The 17,942-nt window shown below is 34.9% G+C and overlaps 1 pseudogene; it reads right to left on the bottom strand.

Annotated features, from left to right (window-relative positions):
* The window catches only part of LOC111771892 (proteasome subunit alpha type-1-like), a 94,445-nt pseudogene extending 87,317 nt beyond the window's left edge, over nucleotides 1-7,128 (bottom strand).
* Between the last annotated feature and the right edge of the window lie 10,814 nt (nucleotides 7,129-17,942).

The raw sequence follows: 17,942 nt of genomic DNA, 5'->3' as shown, positions 1-17,942 counted from the left end.
TTATTTCCTTCTTTCTACTGATTTTGAGCTTTCTTTGTTTTTCTTTTTCCAGTTCTTTAGGTGCACTGTTAGATTGTTTATTTGTGATTTTTCTTGTTTGTTGAGGTAGGCCTGTATTGTTATGAACTTCCCTCTTAGAATCACTTTTGCTGCATCCCATAGACTTTGGTATGTCGTATTTTCATTTTGATTTGCCTCCAGGTATTTTTTGATTTCTCCTTTGATTTATTCATTGACTCAAATATTGTTCAGTAGCATTTTGTTTAATCTCCACATTTTTTGTGTCTTTTCTGATTTTCTTCTTGTAGTTGATTTCTAGTTTCATACCTCTGTCATCAGAAAATATGGTTGGTATTATGTCACTCTTCTTAAATTTATTGACACTTGTTTTATGGCCTAATCTGTGATCAATCCTGGAGAATTTTCCACATGCATTTGAAAAGAATGTGTATTCTGTGGTTTTTGGATGGAATGTACTATATATATCCACTAAGTCCATCTGGTCTAATGTGCTGTTTAAGGCCAATGTTTCCCTATTCATCTTCTGTTCGGATGATCTATCCATGGTGTAAGTGAGGTGTTAAAGTTCCCTATTATTATTATGATATTGTCTATTTCTCACTTTATGTCTATTAATAATTGCTTTACATATTTTGGTGCTTTTGTGTTGGGTGCATGGATATTTACAAGTTTCATATCTTCTTGTTGGATTTCTTCCTTTATCATTATGTAGTGCCCTTCTTTGGCGCTTGTTACACTTTTTGTTTTAAAGTCTGTTTTGTCTGATATAAGTATTGCTACCCCAGCTTTCTTTTCATTGCTATTTGCAAAGAGTGTCTTTTTCCATCCCTTCACTTTCAGTTTGTGAGTGTATTTAGGCCTGAAGTTTATCTCTTGTATGAAACATGTATATGGGTCTTGGTTTTTTACCCAATTGGCCACCCTCTGACTTTTGATTGGAGCATTTAGTCCACTGACATTTAAAGTAGCTTTTGATAAGTATGTATTTATTGCCATTTTGTTACTTTTTTTTCTGGGTGTTTTAGTAGTTCTTCTCTGTTCCTTTCTTCTTCTCCTGTTCCCTTCCATTGTGGTTTGATGACTTTCTTTAGTATTGTTTGGGTCGTTTTCTCTAAATTATTTGTGTATTTATTATAGGTTTCTGGTTTGGATTACCATGAGGTTCACATATAATAGTCTATGTATGTTGCAATTTATATTGAGTTGATGGTCTCTTTAATTTGACCTCTTTCTAAAAGCTCTACTCTTTTACTCCTCTCCTCTCACATTTTAAATTTTTAGTATCATATCTAATCCCTTTTTGTGTGTGTGTACCCATTACCCTCTTATCATTGAAATACATAATTTTAGTATTTTTGTCTTTTGACCTTCATATTATCTTCATAGGTGGTTAATCCACTACCTTTACTGCATTTTTGCCTTTACCAGTGATTTTATTGCGTTTTTTTTTTTTTGGACAATTTTCTCATTCCTTTGTGGTCTTCTTTTTCTCACTTAAATAAGTACAAAAGTTTCTTTTTAATCTCTTCAAGTATTGATGGATATTTTTCTTGTTTTCAGTTCTGGAATATTATGAATCACACTGCTATGTACATTTTTCTATAACTCTTTATGTGGATTCATGCTTTCATTTCCTTTGGGTAAATACCTAGAGTGAAATTGCCATATTAGCATCTATTTTTAGGTTTCATAATTGATATTGTATTGTATATTTCTTTCCATTTCTTAATTGTCATTCAGCACTTAATTTTAATTCAGCATTAAGTCTATAAGATATATGTTGCTGTATGTACTTCTGGTCTGATGCTTATAATTCCTACATAGAACTCTATGGTGTGTATCCACCACATATTATCTAGACATTCTCTGTGTAGTTAAAATTCCCCCAACACTTACCATCACATATTTTTGCTAGACCTACAAGTTTGGAAGAAAAGTTTATTTTTCTATTCTGTAGTGTCCATTCTGTATTAAAAGAAGATATTATTGTTTTCACTCTATTCTAAGATTTATATCTCTTTCAGCTTAAAGTGTGAGAGTGAGTCTTCTATGAAAGACGATCTGTTCAGTCATCTGTCTAAAAATAAGACTTATCAGCTAAGTCTATGTGAAAATGTGAAAGTGGTCCAATTCCTTTGAGAAATAAAATACCTTTTAGAAAAAATGGAACCTCAAATAATATTTTAATACAAATTGTAACATAAATTATCAACATAATTTATTACATTTTATGCCTGATGATAAAGTGATTGTTAGTGTAATCAATATATTGAATTATCTATATAATGTAAAATAGTTTTCAAAATCATATATAAAGTTTGTTTTATTAGAGCAACATAACTTTTGACTTTAATGTAATTGTTTTAAAATGTCAAAAATGTTTTTGGATTTTTCAAGAATGTTTTATTCAACAAACACTAATTAAGTACTTTCTGTATGCCAAGTTTTCTATAATTGGGGGACAGGTTATGGAAACAAACAATCTTCCTTTTCTCATGGTGTTTATAAATTAGTACAAAACTAAGATCATTTTTGACATGACAAGCACTATGGAGAAATTCAATAAGATAATATGATACAGTCACCGGGAATTGATGAGTTTGGGGTAAATGGGCAAAATTAGAGTTGTTGACCAGTGAATATTTCTCAATAGAGTTTATATTTGAGTTGAGACCTGAATGACATGAAGAACGTACTCAACTGAAGAAAAAAGGAAAAAGCTTTCCAAACAGAAGAAACAGCAAAAGCAAAAACCCATAATGCAAAATGTATTCAGTTTGTTGGAGTCACAGAAAGAAGGCCATGGGAAAGAAGACTGTAGAGGAGATAAACAAGAGCATGACTTTGGGGACACCAGTGGGAAACAGAATAAGCAGGGCTTTATATACTTATAAGAAATTCACTTTTTATTTATCTCTAACAGGAAATCATTGATAGGTTTTAAGCAGGCTATTGCGTGAGGTAATAATTTGCTTCTAAAATCTAATGTTCAATGTGTTCTGTAAGATTAAAGATTGAGGACCAATATTCAAATAATGATTGTATTTCTATATTCTGACAATAAACATATGTAAATTGAAATAAAAATGCAATACTATTTAAAATTCCTCCAAAAAATTGAAATATTTGTGTATAAATGTAACAAAACATTTACAGGCTCTAAATGTAGAAAATTACAAAATGTTAATAAAAGAAATCAAAGAAGACTTGAAAAAATAGAGAGATATATCTTTTTCTTGGATTGGAAAACTAAATATTTAAATGTGTCAATTCCCCCTAAACCAATATACATTTAATGCAATCCCTATCAAAATCCCGCAAAGTTCTTTGTAGACGTAGACAAACATTTTTAAATTAACACAGAAAGGGAATGCATTAGAATGCCAATTTTTTAATAAAATAAGAATATAGTAGGAAGGGGCCAGTCCTCTGGCCAAGTGGTTAAGTTTGCACACTCCACTTTGGTGGCCCAGGGTTTCACAGATGCAGAACCTGGGTGCAGACTTAGCACCATTCATCAAGCCATACTGAGGTGGCATCCTACATGGCAGAACTAGAAGGACCTATAGTTAGAATATACAACTATGTACTGGGGAGCTTTGGGGAGAAGAAGAAAAGGACAGATTGGCAACAAATGTCAGCTCAGGGCTGATCTTTAAAAAAAAAGAGTATAGTAGGAAGAATCACTTTTCCGGGGTTTAAGACATGTTATACACCTTTAGTAAGCACTACAGTGTAGTGTTGGTAGAAGGATAAACTCATAAATCAGTAGAACAGAATTAAGAATCCAGAAACAGACTCACACAAACATACACAATTAAATTTTAACATGGGCAAAAGCAATTTGATGTAGGATGTGGTTTTAAACAAATGGTGTTGGAGTAATTGGACATCCGTAGGCAATATAACAGTAATAATAACAACCACAATCTTATACAAAAAATAACTTAAAATAACTCACAGACGTTTCAAAAGTTGACACTAAAAAAAATAGCAAGTCGCCAAAGCGATGCACAGACATATCACTGAAGAGGATATACGGATGACAAATAAACACATAAAAAACGCTAACATCACTAGCCATTAAAGAAATGCAATGCATTAAACCCATAATAAGATATCATCACTATACACCTATCAAAAAGTGTAAAATTAAAAATAATAATAACAAAATTCTGGTGAAAATGCAGAAACTTGGTCACGTATGCATTCCTCTTGGAAATGTAATATGGTGCACCATTCTGGAAATAATTTAAATGTTTCAATTCAAAACTAAAATTGAACTTACTACATGGCAGAAAAATTGCATTTTTGGGCATTCATCTCAGAGAAATGAAGACATTTTCACACAGGAATTTTGACACCAATGTTTATGGAAACTTTATTCATAACTACCAAACGTAGGAAGCTATCCAAATGTCATTCAATGGCTGAATGGCTGCCCAAAGTGTTGTACATCCATACCACAAAATACTACTTAGCAATAAAAATGAATGAGCTATTGATATGTGCAACACTTGACTGAATCTTTCAAGAAGTATGCTGAGTGATATGTATCGAAAAGATACATATAATACGATTCCATTTATATAGCATTCTTTAAATGACAAAATTATAAACATAATAAACATATTAGTGGTTGGCTATGTTTAGTGTGCGAGGGCATGGGTGTGGCTACAAAACGGTAACACAAGGGAGTCTTATAATGATGGTATGATTGAGTATCTTGATTTTGGTGGCAGATACACAAAGCTACATGTGTGATAAAATTGCATGGGTCTACACAGACACAAATTAGTGCATGTATAACTGGCAAAATATAAATAAGCTCTATGAATTTTACTAATGTGAATTCCTTAGTTCTGATACTGTGCTATAATTATGTAATATTTTAACATTGGTAGAGGATGGGAGAATAGTCATGGGGCTTCCTTTACATTTCTTTGTACCCTTTTGTGAGTATTTTTTCAAAATGAAATGTTCAAAATGTGTCACAAAAATTGTCTATTTATAAGCATTTAAAACATACAATATAGAAGCATTATGGTAAATACCGAGGAAGATAGAAATAAATATTTGACTGCAAAGAATACACATTTGTTAAATAGTAAAGGAAATATTTATATCCAAACAAGATGCAATTGTCTTAACATTCAAACCGTGACAATATATTATTTAAATGCTATTTTTCCAGCTTTATTGAAATATAATTGACATAATATTGTGTAAAATTAAGGTGCACAATGTAATTTTTCCAGATTTATTGACGTATGATTATAATTAACCCATAAAATTGTGTAAGTTTAAGTATACAAACTCTTGATTTGATACATTCATAAATTGTGAAATTATTACCACCATAGTATTACCTACCACCTCCATCCTGTTACATATATACCATTTCTTTTTTGTGGTAAAAATCTTTTAAGAGCTACACTCTTAGCAACATTCTAGTATGGTCATGTGCCACATAACAACATTTCAGTCAACAATAAACTGCATACAATGGAGTTGAAAAATTTCTATCGCCTAGTGACATCATGACCATTGCAATGTTGTAGCACAATGCATTGCTCATGTGTTTGTGGTGATGCTGGCATAAACAAACCTATTGCACTGACAGTTGTATAAAAGTATAGCACATACAATTATGGACCATACATAATAATTGATAATGATAATAAATGACTATATTACTGGTTTATATACGTACTACACTATACTTTTTATTGTTATTTTAGAATGTATTCTTTCTACTTATAAAAAAATTACACTATCAAATAGTATGTCATGGTATGCATCAGTCTCACATACCTTGTGTCTACTGTGTCTCTTGATTGTATCATTTTCTCTTGTGCTTGATTTAATCTCATGTTGTTTTGTTCTTCACAGCCTCTAAGCATACAAAATCCACTGCTAATGTTGCCATTTAGAGGCCACATTGAGTGATTGACCTGAAAACAAAATTAAAAGTGATTAGGACTACAAGGGTGGAAAATCAGTGATGGTTATTGCCCAACAGTCAACCGTGTCCCATTCCACCATAGCTATAATCTTGAAGAACAAGAACAAAGTGATGGAAGCTGTTAAAGGAACTTCTTCACTGAAGGCAGTGAGACTAATACAATTCAAGAAGGACCTATATTAGACATGGAGAAAATTCTACTGACCTGAATTGAAGACCAGACAAAGAAGTTTACCCCTCTCAGTACCATGACAATCACAGCCAAAGCAAAAGCTTTGTGATGTTAAAAGGCTGAACCTGTCTATGATGTTGAATTTACTGCAAACTTTGAGTAATTTAAATGATTCAAGAATTGTTATTGATTACATAATGTGAAAGTGAGTGGTGAGTCTGAGAGTCCTAATGTGAAAGCAGCTAGAGAATGTTTAGAAACTCTGGATAAGCTGACTGTGGAGGAAAATTACTTGCCCGATAACATATTCAATATGGATGAAATCTCCCCATTCTAGAAATGAATGCCTGAAAGGACTTTCATCCATAGGAGGCAAAGTCAATGCCAGGTTTCAAGGCTTTTAAGGACAGGATAACAGTCTTGCTTGGGGGCAATGTTGCAGGGTACAAATTTAAACCCTTTGAGATCTGGCACAATGAGAACCCCAGGGCCTTCAAGCATATCAATAAGCACACTCTCAGTGTACCCCAGAAGAAAGGAATTCATGGGTGACTCAGCTTCTTTTCCAAAATGTCTTCCTGAATCTCTACACCAGCAAAATGGAGACGTACTATTTATAGAGTAACATACCTTTCAGATTTTTGCTTATTTTTGTTAATGCTTTCAGACATCATCCTATTATTGATGATTTTCATGCCAATATCAAAGCAGTATTTCTCCCTCCATCCACCACTGCTTTGATCCAATCAATGGATCAGGAGTAATAGCAGTTTTCAAGGCCTACTATCTGAGAAGGACCATTGCCCAGGGTATTGCTGCAACTGAGGAAGATATTGAGAAGACACTGATGCAGTTCTGGATGAATTACAACATCTACGACTGCATCAAGAACCTTGCTTGGGCTTAGAGTGATGTCACCAAGGAGTGTATGAGTTGCATCTGGAAGAAGACGTTCAACTGGTTCATCCATGACTTCAAAGGATTTGCCAAGGGTGAGGAGTTTGCAAAAATCAACAAGCTGTATGTGAGATGGCAAACAACTTTAACCTGAGTGTGAGTGAGGATGACACTGAGGAGCTCCTAGAGGTGTTTCCTTCAATTGACTAATAATGGAGTTGTTGGAACTGGAACAGAAGCACATAGCTGAAGAAGAGTCAAGAGAAAAGCAAACTGCAGGAGAATAATAAAAATAATCTACAAGAAAATTCACAGCGAAGGGCTTTGCAGACCTCAACAAGCTCCGTATAAAGTCTGAAAACATGGACCCCAACACTGAAAGGTTTTCATTAATAGAAAGGAATGTTTATGGGGAATTATCTGTTTACAAGCAAATCTATGATGAAATAAAGAAACAAACCAAGTAAACTACCATGGATAATGTCTGAAAAGAGTGACACCTCCTCAAGGAGAATCTCAGGCAGGTCCTTCAGGAGTTATTCAAGAAGAAGGCATTGTTATCATAAGATATGACAGCTCCATGCATGTTACTGCCCCTGAAGACCTTCCAGTGAGACAAGATGTGGAGGTAGAAGACAGTGATATTGATAATCTTGATGCTGTGTAGACCTAGGCTAATGTGTAGGTTTGTTTATCCGTTTTTTAAAAAGTAAAATAATAAACAATTTTAAAGATTTTGGTTTTTTTCCTTTTTTCTCCGCAAATCCCCCCGGTACATCATTGTATATTCTTAGTTGTGGGTCCTTCGAGTTGTGGCACGTGGGACACTGCCTCAGCATGGCTTGATGAGTGGTGCCATGTCTGCGCCCAGGGTGGAACTGGCAAAACCCTGGGCCGATGCAGCAGAGTGCCAAAACTTAACCACGTGGCCACAGGGCCAGCCCCAATGAACAATTTTAAAAATAGAAAAATGTTTATAGAATAAGGATATAAAGAAAAAATATTTTTGTATAGCTGTACAATGTGTTCGTGTTTTAAGCTAAGTGTCAAGCTACAAAAGAGTGTTTAAGCTACAAAAGAGTCAAAAAGTTAAAATAAATTAAAACTTTATAAAGTAATAAAGTTACAGGAAGCTAATGTTAATTTATTAATAAAGAAAATTGTTTTCTTAAACTTAGTGTAGTCTAAGTGTACAGTGTTTATAAAGTCTATGGTAGGGTACAGTAATGTCCTAGGCCTTACCTATCAAATACTTGGCATTGTGTTAAAATTGCCTACAGTATTCAGTAAAGTAATATGCTATATAGGTTTGTAGCCTAGAAACATTAGGCTATACCACATAGCCTAGGTGTATAATAGTCTATGCCATAGGGGTTTGTGCAAGTACACTTTATGAGGTTCACATATGATGAAACTGCCTAACAATGCATCTTGCAGAATGCATCCCCATTTTAAGCAATGTATGACTGTACATGAAACAGTATTATTAGCTATAATCACCAAGCTATGCATTAGATTCCCAAACCTGTTAATCTTATAATTGGAAGTTTGTACCCGTTGACCAGTATCTCCCCATTTTCCCCATCCCCAAACCCTTGGGAACCACTGCTGTACTCTCCATTTTTATGAGTTTGACGTTTTTGGGTTCCACATATATGTGACGTCATACAGTATTTGTCTTTCTCTCTCTGACATTTCACTTAGCATAATATTCTCAATGTCCATCCAAATTTTCGCAAATGGCAGGATTTCCTTCCTTCTTGTGGCTTCTTTCTCATTATATATATACCACATCTTTATCCATTCACCCATTGACAGGCATTTAGGTTGTTTCCATACCTTGGCTACTGTGACTAATGCTACAATGAACATGAGAATGCAGGTACCTCTATGAGATCCTGATTTCAATTGCTTTGGATATATACTCAGAAGTGGGATTGCTGGATTATATGATAGTTCTATTTTTAATTTTGTGAGGAACCTCCATACTGTGTTTTATATGGCTATACCAATTAGCATTCCCACCAACAGTTCACTGTGGTTCCCTTTTGTCCAACCCAGGCCACACTTGTTATCTCTTGTCTTCTTTGATGATAGCCATTCTGACAGGTGTGAGGCAATATCTCATTGTGGTTTTGATTTGTGTTTCCCTGATGATTAAGAATGTTAATCGTCTTTTAATGTACCTGCTAACCATTCGCATATCTTCTTTGGAAAAATGTCTATTCAGTTATTCTGCCCATTTTTAAATCAGGTTTTTAGCTTTTTGACTGACTTGTATGAGTTCTTTATATATTTTGGATATTAACTCATGATCTGATATATAATTGTCAAATATTTTCTCCCATTCCATAAGTTGCCTTTTCATTTTGCTTATTGTTTCTTTTGCTGTGCTGAAGTGTTTTAGTTTGATATAGTCCAATTTATTTATTTTTGTTTTTGTTGCTTGTGCTTCTGCTGTCATATCCAGGAAATTACTGCCAATACCAATGTTAAGGAAATTTTTCCTGCTTTATGGTTTCAGGTCTTAAATATAAGTCTTTAATCTATTTTGAGTTCAGGTTTTGAGTGGTATAAGAAAGGGGTTTAATTTTATTCTGCATACAGTTATCTAAATTTCCACAACACCATTTATTGAAGAGACTGTTCTTTCCCTGAGTACTATGACTCTCTTGTCAAATAATAGTTGCCCATACACGTGTGGGTTTATTTCTGGGCTCTTGATTCTGTTCCATTGATCTATATGTCTATTTTTATGAAAGAATAGTAATGTTTTGATTGCAATAGTTTTATAGTGTAGTTCAAAATTAGGAAATATGATGCCTCTGGCTTTGTTCTTCTTTCTCAGAATTGCTTTGGCTATCTGAGAACTTTTGTGGCTATATACAAATTTTAGGATTGTTTTTTCTATTTCTGTGAAAAACTCCATTAGAATTTTGATAGACAATGAATTGAATCTATATATGGTTTGGGGTAATATAGACAGTTTAACAATATTAATACTTCCAATCCATTTACACTGAGTATCTTTCCATTTGTTTTTGTCTTCTTCAATTTCTTTCATCAAAGTCTTGTAGTTTTCAGTGTATGGATCATTCACCTCTTTGTTTAGGTTTATTCCTTTGTATTTTATTGTTTTTTAATGCTATTGTGAATGGCGCTTTTTTAAACTTCTTTTTCAGATATTTGTTGTTATTGTATAGAAATGTAACTATTTTCTGTATCATTTTGTATGCTGAAACTTTACTGAGTTTGCTGATTAGTTCCAAAAGATTTTTTGTTGAGTGTTTGGGATATTCTATATATAAGATCATATTATCTTCACATAATGTCAATTTTACTTCTTTCTTTCATATTTGTGTGCCTTGTATTTCTTTTACTTGCCTGATTGCTCTGGCTAAGATTTTCAGTATTATATTGAATAAAAGTAGTGAGGGTAGGCACCCTTGTCTTGTTCCTAGTCTTAGAGGAAATGCTTTCAACCTTTCACCATTGACTATGATGCTGGCTGTGGGTTAGTCATATATGGATTTTATTGTGTTGAGATTTGTTCCCTCTATACCCAATTTGTTGAGGGTTTTTATCATGAAAGATGCTGTACTTTATCAATGCTTTCTATGTATCTATTGAGGTGACCATATGATATTCTTTTATTCTATCAGTGTAGTGTATCACATTTATTGATTTGCATATGCTGAAACATCCTTGCATCCCAGAGATATACCCTACTCGATCAAGGTGAATGATCTTTTTAATGTGCTGTTGAGTTCAATTTGCTAATATTTTATTGAAAATTTTTGCATATATATTTATAAGAGATATCTGTCTCTAATTTTCTTTTCTTGTGGTATCCTTATCTAGCTTCATAAAATGAGTTTGGGAGTATTCCTTCCTTTTCAAATTTTTGGAAAAGTTTGAGAAGGATTGGCGTTAATTCTTCTTTAAATGTTTGCTAAAATTCACCAGTGAAACCATCTGGTCCTTCTTGGGATTTTCTGTGTTAGGAGGTTTTTATTACTGATTCAGTCTTCTTACTCGATATTGGTATGTTCAGATTTTCTACTTCTTTATCATTTAGTCTTGGTAGGTTGTAAGTTTTAGGAATTTATCCATATCTTCTAGGTTATCCAGTTTATTGTCATATAATTGTTCATAGTAGTCTCTCATGATCTTTTGTATTTCTGTGGTATCAGTCATAACGTCTTCTCTTTTATTTCTGATTTTATTTGAGTCCTTTCTGTGTTTCTGAGTTAATCTAGTTAAAGATTTGTCAGTTTTGTTTACCTTTTCAAAAAACCAGCTCTTAATTTCATTGATCTTTTCTATTGTTTTTTCTGGTCTCTATTTAATTTATTTCACCTTTGTTGAAAGGTGATCACCTTTGTTGGAAGATCTATGGTCTTTGTTAATTCCTTTCTTCTGGTCACTTTGGGCTTAGCTTGTTCTTCTTTTTCTAGTTCCTTGAGGTGTGAATGAGGTTGATTATTTGAGATCTTTCTTGTTTTGTATTGTAGACATATCACTACAAACTTCCCTCTTAGAACTGCTTTTGCAAAATCTCATAGGTTTTGATATATGCTGCACTTCCATTTTCATTTGTTTCAAGATATTTCTTGATTTACTTTTTGATTTCTTCTTTGACCGTTGATTGCTCAGGAGCATGTTTTTGTTTTTATTTTTTGTTGGGAAAGATTCACTCTGAGCTATCATCTGTTGCCAGTCTTCCTCACTTTTCATTCATTTTTTTGTTTTACTTTTCCTCCCCAAAGCCTCAGTACATAGTTGTATATTCTAGTTTTAAGTTGTCTAGTTCTTCTATGTGAGACCCACAGTATGGCTATTGACAGGCCAGTGGTGTAACTCCATGGCTGGGAATCAAACCCCTTCCACTGAAGCAACACATGCCACATTTTAACTGCTAGGCACTCAACAACATGGGCTCAGGAGAATGCTATTTAATCTCCACATATTTGTAAATTTTTCAGCTTTCCTCCTGTTATTGGTTTATAATTTCATATTGCTGTGATCAGTAAAATTATCATTGGTATAATTTCAATCTTCTTAAATTTCTAGGACTTGTTTTGTGGCTTACCATGTTATATACCCTGGTGAATGTTCTGTATGCACTTGAGAACAATGTGCATTCTGCTGCTGTTGGATGGAATATTTTGTACATGCCTGTTAGATCCATTTGCTCTAAAGAATGCTTTAAGTACAGTGTCTCCTTGTTGATTATCTGTCTGGATGATCTATCCATTGTTGAAAGTGGTTATTCAAGTCCCTTCTATTATTGTATTGTTGTCTATTTCTTCCTTCAGATCTGTTTGTATTTACTTAATATATTTAGGTGTTCCAAAGTTGGGTTCGTAAATATTTATGATTGTTATATATTTTTGATGAATTCACTCCTTTATCATCATATAATCACCATCTTTATCTCTTGTTACTATTTTTAGCTTAAAGTCTACTTTGTCTGATATTAGTATAGGTACCTTTGCTCTCTTTTGGTTTCTACTTGCATAGAATACCTTCTGCTATCCATTCACTTTAAATCTATGTGTCCTTATTGCAGAGGTGAGTCTCTTTTAGGCAGCATATAGTCTAATCTTCGATTTTTTGTCTATCCAGTTACCCTACACCTTTTGATTGGAGAATTCAATCCATTAATATTTAGAGTAATTGTTGATAGGTAAGGACTTACTCAAGCCATCTTATTATTTTTTTTTCTGACTGTTCTGTACTTCCATTTTTCTTTTTAGCTTCTCTTGCTGCTTTCTTGTGTAAATTACAATTTTCCATAGTGGCATGCTTTGATTCTGTTTTCTTCATCTTTTGTATATCAATTGTAGATTTTTGCTTTGCAGTTACCATGAAGTTTACATAAAACATCTTATAGACATAACAGTCTATTTTATGCTGTAAACAATTAACTTTGATTGCATATAAAAGTCTATCCTTTTATTCCATCCTTTTTGTTTTTTATGACCTCATTTACATTTTTATTGTGCATCCTTTAACAAATTGTTGGAGCTATAGCTGTTTTTAATACTTTTGCCTTTTAAACTTTATTTTAGAGTTAAGTAGCTAGCACATCACCATATTGCAGTGTTAGGATATTCTGTATCTGACTACAAGATTATCTTTACCAGTGTGTTGTATATTTTCATATGTTTTCATGTTATGAATTAGAATCCTTTTGTTTTAGTTTGAAGAACCTCTTGTAATGAAGGTTTAGTGTGGATTAATTCCCCACTTTTGTTTATTAGGGAAAATCTTTATTTTGCCTTCAATTCTGAAGAACAACTTTGTTGGGTAAAGTATTTTTGGTTGGTGATTTCTTTCTTTTACCACTTCAAAGATATCATCACATTTTCTCCTGGCTTGTAAGATCTCTGCTGAGAAATGTGTTGATGACCTTATGAGGGTTTCCTTGTATGAGAGAATTATTTTCTCTTCCTGCTTTAAAATTATTTTTTTGTCTTTGGTTTTAGGCAATTTTATTATTATGTGTCTTGGGGAAGAACATTTTGGATGAAATTTTGAAGTGACCTATTAGCTTCATGAACTTGAATGTCTCTGTGTTTGGGAAGTTCTCAGACATTATTTCTTTAAATTAGCTTTCTACTCTTTTCTCTCTTCTTTTGGGACTCCAGTAATGAATACATTATTCATGATGGTTTCCCACAGGATTTCCTCATTAATTTTCATTCTTTTTTTTTTTTTTTTTTTTGCTCTGCTAACTGTATAATTTTAATTGATCTGTCTTCCAGATCACTGATTCTCTCTTCTGCTTGTTCAAGTGTGTTGTTGAAGCTCTCTGTTGAATCTTCAGTTCAGTCATTTTATTCTTCAGTTCCAAAATTTTTGTTTGGTTCTTTTTTATGTTTTCTATTTCTTTGTCAAGCTTCTCATTTTGTTCTTGTCTTATTTTTGTGATATTAAATTATCAATGTTCTGTTGTAGCTCTCTGAACATCTTAAAAAAGTTACTCTGAATTCTTTGTTGGGAAATTCCTGGATCTATATTTCTATGGAGCCAGTTTCTGGAGCTTTACTATATTCCTTTGTTGGATTTTTGTTTCCTTGATTCTTCATGATCCCTGTAGCTTTGCATAGGTGTCTGCACATTTGAAGAAGCAATAATCTCTGCCAGACTTTATGGACTGATTTAGGTAAGAGGAGCCTTTTACTTGCAGATGGGGCACACTGGATCATACTGTGACTCTGGATCTAGTCATGTGGGGTGCCATGTGTAATGATGTGTGCTGATAACAGATCTGACAGGTGTGTGATGTCTCTTTGGCTCAGACCAATGGGGTCCACAATATCAACAACTGTATAATCTTTAGTGAGCACTGCAGGGTGTCCACAGTGGCTGCAAGGACCGTTGGGCTCCTAAGTAGCATCTCCAGGACCAGTAACTAGGGACCAGGGCAAGCAGTAGTGGCAGCCTTAGCCACTGATGTGCACACACTTGGATGTGGAAGCCAGCTGCGGGTGCCCATGTAGTGGCAGAGGTCACTTATAGATATACTTGTAGTGATGAAGGTCAGAGCAGGTAGCAAGGGCCAGGCCCAGCTATGGGCTCACTAGTCCCAGAAATAACCTGTGTGTCAGTGTTCTCTCTTATAGCTTTACCCTCTACCCTCTGGTATATATACTGCAGTGAAGGTCAGTAATGGAGGTCAGGCTCGGGGACATGCATGTCCACAGCTGGAAGGACTATCTACAGGTGGGCATAGTAGTGCTGGTCAATAACAGAAGGCAGGGCCTGATCAAAACCTGTAATCAGTTCTGGGAGCCCTTGATGTTGGTATATTGTCCTGTGGCTGCACTCTCTCCCCCTGGGTGTGCACACCGCTCTGGAGTCCAATGATGAGAGTTGGTCCGGGGGCTTGCAGGTGCATGCCCTGAGGGGCAATCTACAGGTGATGTTGTGGTGCCAGCCAATGACAGAAGGCAAGGTCTGACCTGGACCTGAAATTATCTGTGAACATCCTGAATGTTGTCATGCTCTCCTGTGACTGCATACTTTTCCTCCTGTGTATGCACATTGTAGTGAGGGCTGGTGATGGGGATTGGGCTGGAGAATGCAGGATCAAATCTGGAAGGGCTATCTAGAGGTGCACATGGTGATACTGGCCCATTATAGAAAGCAGAGCCTGATCTATGCCCACAAGCAGCTGTAGGAGGCTCTGGTTGTCAGTGCTGCCCAATCTCCCCTCCATGTGGATATGCTACATTGGAGGCCAATGATAGTTGCCAGGCTGCTGGTCTTCTGGTACACTCGTGGAGGGGCTAGCTGCAAGCACAGGTATGGTAGTGGGGGCCAGTTGAGGGCACCTGGGCTGGTGTCTTGCACTTGTAGATCTGTAGAATCCTGAGCTGGCTGCTAGTGTAATCCTCAGCTCTGGTGGGGGCAGATAGAGACTCAGGCATCTGGAATCTTACACCTGAATAGCCACAGGAACCTTGGATGGTACTGGTGTGGGTCTGGGCTCCAGCAGGGTGGAGTTGGTGGGGGGTTGGGGGATAGGAAGGGACTGAAGCAGCTGGTGCTAGTGAATCTAAATGTGGGACATTTGGCAAGATCAGCACAGCCAGCTGGTAACTTTGTCAGTGGCAGAAGCTGCTGAGTTTGTCTTGTTTAACATTAAAATGGGCAGTTATTTTATCAGAAAAATGAGTTTATTTGGGAATAACAGATAAATTTCAATTTAGGAAATGCAAACCATGGCAAACCATAGGCAAGTATAGAGAACAAAGGAGAAGGGCTTGCTTTTATATAGCAAAGAAGGAAGTTGTGAAGGGCTCTTTTGAACAAAAGTCCATTGGAGGAGAATAAGAATTTGAACTTCTCGTTGGATGAGTGTGTTGGTTTCTCATTGGTGGGGCTGTTGCTGGGTAAGGAGAAAATCTTCCTTCCTGCTGCTGGGGCAGTAAAGTAAGCTGCTTCCTGTTGTGGATGAAAGGCATGTCTCTTCCTATTTGGGGTCTAAGGATGGCAACAAGTGATAATGCATGAGAGCTCCCCCTTCAGGGCTTCCAACTCGAATTTAAATGAGGTTTTCTTTATTCACACAGTGCAGGACAGGTCTCCATGAACAAGAATCACTCCACATGTGTGCTTTTTAATAATAGCCCCTGCTTTTCTTCCTTGTTCCTACCCAACTCTCTTTGCCAATCTGGGTAGGGTAAAACTGAAATGAGACCTTTATGCAGTGCCAGGAAAAGCTAGAGAAGTTGTTTGTTCATGTTGCACTCTTACTTTCCTGGCAAGAGGAATTCTTATTAGCCAACAAGTTTCTTACTGGCACTGAACAATGCCAGCTTGGGGAATGGAATGATGCAAGCAAAATGAAGCTGTCTTCTTTCTCTTCTTGTGTTGTTACTCTCAGGGTTTTTTTTTTTTTGTTCCACAGTATTGCTAACAGTTTCTAAGTGGCTTCTAGAGATATCCCAGAACTGTTTTTTTGCTTTTGTTTTGGTTTTTGTGGATAGTTGTCTGATGATTGGTCTTCGTAGAAGGACAGGAAAGCTGGGATCTCCTACACTGATTTTTTTTTCCCACAATCTAGATAATATTTCTTTACAGAGCATCAGAAAAAAATGTGAAATGAAAGAAATTATTGCTTAATTAAATCAATTTTATTAGAAATTGGAGAATAAAGAAGTATAGTGGGGTTAAGTAACTAAATATTTAATAAGAACATTTTGATACTAACATGGATATTTTTTGTGTTAAGCCACTCAAGATTGTGATATGTTCACCTAAAGAAAGACCTTAGAAATATATTTCCCCAAGAGTTATGGCTACCATGTCAAATAACATGATTTGGTTTTATATTTCTCTTTTAAGATATATTATTATCCAATTTCTTGTTCATTCTTTTATTTGTTCAATGATATATCACTTCTATATGTCAGGCACTCTGAAAGTGCCAATGACAAAAATATTCTCCCGTATCTTGATTGGGATTATTTTCTGGAAAGGGAGAGATGACCTGTAATTATTTAAGATGCTAAATGTTATTAAAATATTTGCTAAAAGAAAGGAAGAAAGAGAAAGGCAGAAGAAAGGAAAGAAGAAGGAAGGAAGGAAGCAAGCAAGCAAGCAAGGAAGTTAGTTCTATGGGAATTCAAAAGTTACTCTTGACTGTGGAAGTAGGTATGGTTCCATCAAAGAGTTAATATTTGCCCTGAACTTGGAAATATTGTTAGAATGTTTATAGTAAATATGTGGGTGGGAGTCTTACATGTTGAGGAAACAATATGAGAAATTCCCTAGATATGAGAAAAATAGGAAATGTTTGGAGATCAGTGACCAGGACTGTGTACCTACAACATGAGAAGTACAATTAAAATGAGTCAGAGAGAACTCTGGAAAGGTAGAGAAGTTCAGTTTAAACTGTTTGTTTGGAAAACTTTTGGAAGGGATAAAATGTACACACACAGTTGTGCAATGCAAAGTTTAAGAAATGATTGTTTCCTCTATAGTTGTCTGTTAGATCAACTTCATTTTTAACGTTATTCAAGACTTCTATTTCCTGTTTAGTTTTGTGTCTACTTATTCTATCCATTATTTAAAGTGAAGCATTGAAGTCCCCAATATTATTGTTGAATTGTCTATTTGTCCCTTCAATTCTGTCAGTTTTCCTTTTACATATTTTTGGACTCTGTATTTAAGTGCCTATATATTTATAATTTTTATATATTCTTGAAAGATTAATCCTTTTATCATTATAATATGCTTATTTTCCTCTGGTAACAATGTTTGTCCTAAAATCTGTTTTATCTGATAGTAGTATAGCTACTCTTACTCTCTTTTGCTACTATTTACTCGGTATGTCTTTTACCGTCCTTTTATTTTCAATCTATTTTTGTCCTT

The sequence above is a fragment of the Equus caballus genome, chromosome X (genome assembly GCF_041296265.1).
Source record: "Equus caballus isolate H_3958 breed thoroughbred chromosome X, TB-T2T, whole genome shotgun sequence".
Lineage (NCBI taxonomy): Eukaryota > Metazoa > Chordata > Mammalia > Perissodactyla > Equidae > Equus > Equus caballus.
This window is presented reverse-complemented; position numbering and strand designations above follow the sequence as displayed.